The sequence below is a fragment of the Panicum hallii genome, chromosome 3 (genome assembly GCF_002211085.1).
Source record: "Panicum hallii strain FIL2 chromosome 3, PHallii_v3.1, whole genome shotgun sequence".
In the NCBI taxonomy this organism is placed as follows: domain Eukaryota; kingdom Viridiplantae; phylum Streptophyta; class Magnoliopsida; order Poales; family Poaceae; genus Panicum; species Panicum hallii.
The window spans coordinates 47,398,902-47,407,126 of NC_038044.1; the positions used below are offsets into that span (position 1 = coordinate 47,398,902).

Genomic DNA, 8,225 nt, shown 5'->3' on the forward strand with positions numbered 1-8,225 from the left:
GCCCATTTCTAGAACTTCCTTGAGCTGTGAAAAACTGTAGTCATACGAGTCACAGCTAATGTCATCAGGCTCCGATTGTTTCCCTTCTCCCTCCTGGGGAAGGCGAAACAATGGTTCTACAAGGACAAGGAAGCCGTCAGCATGTGGAACAAATTTTTCACGGTGTTCCTCACAAAATTTTTCCCGTTGGGCAAAACCAACACCCTGTGTGGGAAGATCTCAAGTTTCCAGCAGACAGTGATGGAGTCAATTCTTGAGGCTTGGGAAAGGCTGCAAGAATACATCCTTTCCTGTCATCATCATGGGATGGATGACTGGCTCATCCTCCAAAGTTTCTACTACGGGCTGACTCTGACATCTAGAGCCCACATTGATGCTGCTGCTGGAGGAGCCTTCCTTGACCTCACCATCGCCAAAGCTACAACACTGGTTGAGAAGATGGTCTCCAACTAGGGTTGGAGTGAAGAATGTCTCCAACCCCATACCCAGGGCCAGCACACCGTCAAGGAGACGGACATGCTCGCCGTAAAGATGGACCTTCTTCTGAAATGCTTTGATGAGAGGGTGAAATTCAAGGAACACATGAACAACTACACTCAAGCCATAGACTTGCCCTCTACATGCGAAATCTGCGGCAATGGTGGACACTCATGGAACGACTGCCTCGAGACCCATGAAGATGTTGCATTCATGACTAACAACAACAATGGGTACCGTCCACAAGGAGGTTAAGGGTGGGATCAGTCACGCCCGCCTTATCAGGGAGGTAACAATTTTAATTCAAACTTCTTCAAATCAACCTTCCTTGAAAGATCTTGTTTTAGGCCAAACTAAAATAAATGATCTTTAAATAAAAAGCTTTTGGCCAATGATAAAACTTTGGAAATTATAAACATTAAAATTAAAAGTATTTCTTCGGCTCTTAAAACCTTTGGAAATTATAAATGTGGCAGAACTGTCTGAATTATTCCGGCTCAAGCGTGCTAGTCATTGTTATACCGCCGATACTAACTCAACGCACTTCAAACGGAACAACTCATTGGTCTGTCGGGTCTCCGCCCGATGCAACCACGGTTCAACAGGATCGAAGCAGGTTTACCTCGCACGAAGGCAAGTTTACAATCACATAACAGCTCACCAACTTTTAATTTATAGAAACTTAAACATTATTACAAACTGGTTCAAACTGAAGTAATAGACAAACATTGTTTAAAACATCAAGCTAAACAGCTTGTCCAGGTTCACAGTGGAAGAAAAATAAACATGCGACTACACATGTCGCGAAGGTTGACACTGCGCTCAGCCCAAAGCTTGGTGTCACTCAGGAGGGTCACTGCCAGCCGGGGACGGATCCCACTCCACGGACCAGCCAAACGGGACAGAAGTTGGCCATGCGGAACCATCCGTGGGGTTCTCGACAGCTATACCTGAAAAATTTACTAGTAAGACTGAGTATGCTAATACTCAGCAAGACTTAACCGGGTCATGGTATACTTAGCCATGTAGCTAGACTTATGCTGGCTAGTAATGGTTCGAAGTTTAATTTCAGCCGAAAAGCAACAAAGAATATGAACTAACTTTTATATTTTAGCTGTCAGGTTCTAGTTTCATTAATCATACTAGGTTAGCACCTATACTAGACAAACAAGGTAGAGATTGACATTCATCCAGATTATTCCATAATTATTACTATTCTTACTCTATGTGGCAAAAGGAATAAGCAGTCTCAATCTCCGCGAGAAACGGACGATTCTGAATCGAATTTTCAAATCTTGCAAGGGTAAATCTAACTCACACGCTTAGAACATCTAGTGATCATTCCAAAGCAACTGTTTCCCTCATATTCCGGGTTATGGATCAGGGCCACCACAAGCGACTGCAGGACCGTACGCATACCAATTATGCAGGACATATGTCTGTAGCGCGATTACATGATCGTACTCCTATCTACTATGTAGAACGTACTCCCACATATTGGTGCGTGTGTACCACAGAAACCAAAATAATCGAATGGTGGAGACATGTCCATTTGCCGGGCCAATCAGGTACTAGGCTTACCGCTTTATCATATTTCGCGGCATGTGGCTAGTACTTTCAAATGCTTAGCCACCAATACCGCACACTGCGACCTTATCAACTTTTATCAACACAGACGGGGTGACCTTTCGAGTTATGATATTGCACATGACCCCATCCCTGATCCTTACAGTGACTGCAGAATAATAAACATTCAACTCCTATATCGGGTGAGTGACAGGAAATCACCTGACTTCTGCCGGTCCTATTAGCAGAGCATTTATGCGATAAGGACTCAGGAGAAATACATTGGTTCCTAGTATCAACGCATCTAGGGTTCCATTTCAACTCCTAGACTTAATGCAAGATATACTCTATACGTATAAAATTGTAGTAAAATGAAGTACTGGATTATGCACCGGGGCTTGCCTTCTTGAGCTGGGCTAGAGTCAGTGGTGTCAGAGACTTCCGAACTTTGGTTCGGGGCTTCAGTTAATATCTCGACGACGCTCACAGGACCTTCAGAAAATCCAAGCTCGGGTTCCTGAACTAGTTCGTAGATTCCGTCGTCGAGTGTTACTGACTCTACATGATATGCAATGATTTAAGTGAGATGGTTTTTGAGTTAAGGATTTTACTTCACAATAAAGTTGCAATCCAATAAATTAACAAGCATAAACTCATGAAATAAGGGGGTTTGAATCCAAAGCTACTGTTTATACTTAATTTATGGTTATATTAATGGAATTACTTTGAAGTAATTAGACAAGTTTGATTTTTATTTTAAAAAAACATAAAGGTTCTGACCTTGAATTTTTGTGGATAAGCTTATTTTTAACAAATAAGCTTATTGTGAATTTTTCATTTTTTTTCTGAAACAGAAACTAAAGCATTTGAATTTGAGTTCAAATTTTAAGCTTAAATTCAAATCTTGAGTAAATAGCACTATAAATTCTTGAAAATTTAATTATGAACTAATTATCAACAAATTAGGTTATGATAAAAAGATCTAAATAGAAAAGCCTCAGGAATATGCTTAAACAAATTCAAACCACTTCAAATTTGATTTGCAAAAGTTTAAAAGAACTTAAACTACAGAGCAGTACTGAGTATAGAATTTTCACACAAGCTCACTCACCACCTATACAGGCTACACACCAAAAATTACAAGAAAATAAACTTGTATGCAAAGGTTATACACTAGATATCCTTTTCACTAAACTCTTAAATAACTTTGAAAGCATTTGGTTTCAAACCATACTCTATCAACAAAAGTTGTAGATTTACATTTCTAGATCCCAACAAAACAAGTTTGGTAATTTTTGGATTTTTCTACACATTCCTATGGATTTTAGAAGTTGACAGCTAACACTAATTAAGAGTCCTGCAGAGAGGCCTCGGTTTCTTGCACTTGGGACCTTGAAACAGAAAGTTAATTCGCAATTGGGTCCTTGACAGGCCACGACGACGGCCGCCGTGTCGTTCCAGTGTGTTCTCGCCGGCGGTGAGGTCATAGGCGGGGAGGAACAGGCCCTACACGACCTACAGGACCTGCTGATCACAATGGTGGGTGATGTGCACAAGAAACAGTGGGGGAGCATGGCTAGCGGCGAGGAATGGCGACGGCCGTGGCGGTGTGCTCATGTTCCTGGCGAGGGGTCGGCGAACGTGAGTGGCTGGGACATGCATGAGCACCGTGGAGGTATGGGGGTGCGATTACCGTACCTAATTTGGCTGGAGGTAGGGCGGAAGGGGGTCGTCGACGGTGGGGCGGCTCGGGTTTTCACCGGCGGCGATGGCGGCACGGCATTCTGCTAGCTGGGGTGTCGGAGGGTAGTGAAGAAGCTGCTAGGAAGCTTCTACGGGTTGATGTGGTGCTGCTGGTGCCCTTGGCTGGGGTGAAGAGGCTCTATATCGGCGGGTCGACGGCGAGGCCGAGCGGCGGCGGAGCTTTGAGCTCACTGGCGCTGCGGGAGACGGTGTTTGGGCGCGGGAGAATGAAATTGGTTGGGCCGGGGAGCACCAGTGGGTTGCGGCAGTGCTCTAACAGCACTGGATCAGGGCTCAGAGGCGTTGTGGGCGGCTTGCGACAGCAACCCGAGGCTATGGCGGAGGTCCGGTGAGGGGCTACGCTCGGGAGAAGAAAATACCGCGGACTAGAGGTGCTCGGGTGGGTAAACAGATCACAGAGTAGCCGCTGAACATGTTTTAAAGCTGAGAGAGGCATAGCACATGCGAGCAGGAGCTGGCGATGCCGGCGGCATGCGTGGCGGCTCGGGTGGCGGCGGCGCGACGTGGAGAGGCGGGAACAAGCCAGCGCGAGGGCGGGGAGCGGCGGCGCGGGTGCTGGGATGGCACGTGGCACAGCTCAGAGCGGCGCGGGGGCGGTGGGTGCACGGCACATTGCCGGTGAGGGCGGCGGGGGCGGCGCAGAGAAGAAACAGAGGAGCCGGGGCTGGAGGAAGATGATGAGGACTGATCTGTGATTCTCCAAAAGTGCAGGGACTCCACTGTAAAGACTAGATAACTTTCAAACCATAGCTCAAATGAAAAAGTGCCCAAAAGCAAAAGTGTAGGGTTTAGCAAGATCTACAACTTTTCTTTAAGATTCAGTTGCAGAAGAGCTAAGGATTTGAATCTAACATAAAACTTGGCAGAGCTTTAAACCTTAAGTAAATCCCCATTAAATTTCTACACCACACTTACATCCTAGGTGTAGTTTCACTTCCACTTGGGTTTAAAAGTAGGTTCTTGCTTTTTACACATCTACCTTCATATATTTTTGATTTCACCTCCCATTCTCACCCATTTATCACTAAAGGACCTATGTTTTTTAGAATTACATAAATGTCCTTTTCCCTTTTTGCATTCAATTTGAACACACATACAAAATCAAACATGCACATTTTATACTAAAATTTAATATGTTTATAGTCCTAATACCTGAATGTCACAGCCTTCCCCCCTAAAAAGAATCTCGTCCTGAGATTCCGGAACAGATTGGAATTGGGCGATTGGATTCAGGAATTGGCTTGAAGGAAGTCTGGGAATTTTCATTGAAGTTAGGATTCGGTTTCCCAAGTTGCTTCTTCTTCAGTGTGATGATCCCATTGAATTTTGAACATCTTGATAGTTTCGCTTCTAGTACTTCTCTCTTTACTGTCTAGCACTCTGATTGGATGTTCTGTATAGGTTAGATCAGATTCGATTTTGATGGCTTGGGGATCGATGATCTCGGTAGGAACTTTGACACATTTCCTAAGTTGAGATACATGGAAGATGTCATGGATGGCCACTAACTGAGGAGGGAGTTGAAGACGGTAGGCTACGGGTCCACAGATTTCGAGAACTTCAAAGGTTCCGATATACCGAGGGGCGAGTTTTCCCTTTACGCCGAACCATTGAATACCTCAAGTGGGAGATACTCGAAGATATACGAAGTCTCCACTCTGGAATTGTAATGGTCTCCTTCGTGTGTCAGCGTGGCTCTTCTGTCAAGATTGGGTGGCCTTGAGATTATTTTGAATGGTCTTTACCTTTTCCTCAGCTTTAGTGACAAGGTCCGGTCCAAAGATTTTACGCTCGCCGGTTTGTGACCAACTCAAAGGAGTTCGGCAACAGCGATCGTACAATGCTCCGAACGGAGCCATCTGGAGATGTTTGATAACTGTTGTTGTACAAAAATTCTGCCAATGATAAGCATTTGTCCCAATTCTTTTCATACTGAAGTACACAGGCTCTGAGCATATCTTCCAGAATCTGATTTACCCTTTTAGTTTGTCCGTCTGTCTGAGGGTGATATGCAGAGCTTCGGATTAACTTAGTTCCAAGAGCATATTGAAGTTGCTCCCAGAACCGAGTGATGAATTGTGCTCCACGATCAGAAATGATCGTCTTGGGCACTCCATGAAGATGAACGATTTGATCCAGATAGATCTTGGCATACTTTTTGACATTATATGTAGTATGCACGGGAAGGAAATGGGCAGTCTTGGTTAATCGATCAACGATTACCCAAATGGAGTCATGTCTTTGAGAGGTGTTGGGTAAGCCAACGATAAAGTCCATACTGATATCCTCCCACTTTCAAGAAGGAATGGGTAAAGGTTGAAGAATACCAGCAGTTTTGAGATGGCTGGCTTTAACTCTTTGGCAGATGTCACACTCCGAGACATACTTTGTGATTTCTCATTTCATACGAGTCCACCAAAAGTTTTGTTTCAGATCCTTGTACATCTTAGTACTGCCAGGGTGCATGGAGAATTTGGACAAGTGGGCCTCGTCCAATATCTGCTTACGAAGCTTATGGTCCTTGGGTACAACGACACGTTCGTTGAACCATAGAACTCCTTCGTGGTCTATTCGAAAACACTTGTACTTTTCTTCTCCTTGTGCTATCTTCTGCTTGATGATTCTGACCCCAAAGTGTAGCTTCAATTGAGAGATGATTCAGGCTGCCTTGAGGGATGATCTCAAGATTGAGCTTTCTCATCTCCCAACAAAGCGTCTCACTGAAAGCCTCTACAGATAAGCAAGAACAATGTGCCTTACGACTAAGTGCATCCGCAATAACGTTGGCTTTTCCTGGATGATAGTGTACTTCTAGATCATAATTTTTTATAAGCTCTAGCTAGCGTCTTTGCCTCATATTTAGATCTGCTTGCGTGAAGATATACTTGAGGTCAGTATAGATATGGCACTTTGTACCCATCAGATGATTTCTCCAAATTTTGAGTGCATGGATGACAGCTGCGAGTTCAAGATCATGGGTAGGATAGTTCTGTTCATGAGTCCTGAGCGCTCGTGATGCATAAGCAATCACTCGGTTGTCCTGCATAAGCACACAATCAAGTCCGATTCCCAAAGCATCACAATAGATGTCAAAAGATTTTGAGACATCAGGTTGAGCTAAAACTGGGGCAGTGGTAAGATGTGCTCTGAGGGTATGAAATGCATCTTCGCATTTCTGATCCCAGGAGAATTTAACTCCCTTCTTTAATCGTTCAGTTATAGGCTTGGCCATTTTTGAGAAGTAAGGAATGAAACGACGATAATAGCCAGCGAGACCAAGAAAACTTAGGATTTGATGGACTGATGTTGGAGGTTTCCAATCCATCACTTCTTGTACTTTACTGGGGTCAACGGATATACCATCACTGGAGATGGTATGGCCTAGAAATTTTACAGTATCCAGCCAAAACTCACATTTAGAGAATTTGGCGTATAAATGATGGTCTCTCAATTTTTGAAGGACAACATGGAGATGTTTTGCATGATCTTCCGGATTCTTGGAATAGATCAGAATGTCATCAATGAAGACCACAACAAATTTGTCGAGTTCTTGCATGAAGACAGAGTTCATGAGATATATGAAATATGCTGGGGCATTGGTAAGACCAAATGACATGACCAGATATTCGTAGAGTCCATATCTAGTAGAAAAGGCTATTTTTGGAATGTCACTTGACCTAATTTTAATTTGATGATAGTCGGAACGAAGATCAATCTTAGAGAATACCTTAGCTCCGGCTAACTGATCGAATAGAATATCAATGCGGGGCAGAGGATACTTGTTTTTGATGGTTACCGCATTGAGGGGACCATAATCTACACATAGCCTTAAGCTATTGTCTTTCTTTTTCACAAATAGGGCTGGACATCCCCATGGTGAAGCACTCGGACGGATGAAACCCTTATCAAGGAGGTCCTGGAGTTGGATTTTTAACTCGACCAGTTCATTAGGTGGCATACGATAGGGCCTCTTAGATATGGGGGCTGTGCCGGGTTGGAGTTCTATGATAAATTCAATATCCCGGTCTGGGGGCATTCCAGGCAAATCATCTGGAAAGACATCTGGATATTCGCAGACAATAGGGATGTTCTTTAACTTGATTCCTTCTATGGCATAGCCATAAGAGTTACTGCATTCCCGTTCTGGAAGATAGAGAATAGTAGGCTCATGATCGGGTGAATCTATTTCCACAGCTCGGGAAGGGATATCTAATGATACTCGGTGCCTAATCATCCAATCCATGCCTAGGAGGACATCCATTCCTTCTAGGTCCAATAACAGTAAATCTGTTCTCATCAGATTTCTACCCATTTGAATTGGCACACTTCTACAAACTTGGTTTGAGGAAATTTTACCACCAGGAGTCGCTATCGTATAGGCCCCACTAGTAGGATAAGGATTCAAGCCTATTTTTGTC

General features: G+C 43.9%; 1 non-coding gene across 1 annotated transcript; it reads right to left on the bottom strand.

Annotated features, from left to right (window-relative positions):
* Positions 1 to 201: 201 nt before the first annotated feature.
* On the bottom strand, positions 202 to 308 carry LOC112888235. The gene has a single exon (XR_003227774.1). It is a non-coding gene; the product is annotated as a small nucleolar RNA R71 (small nucleolar RNA).
* Positions 309 to 8,225: the final 7,917 nt, after the last annotated feature.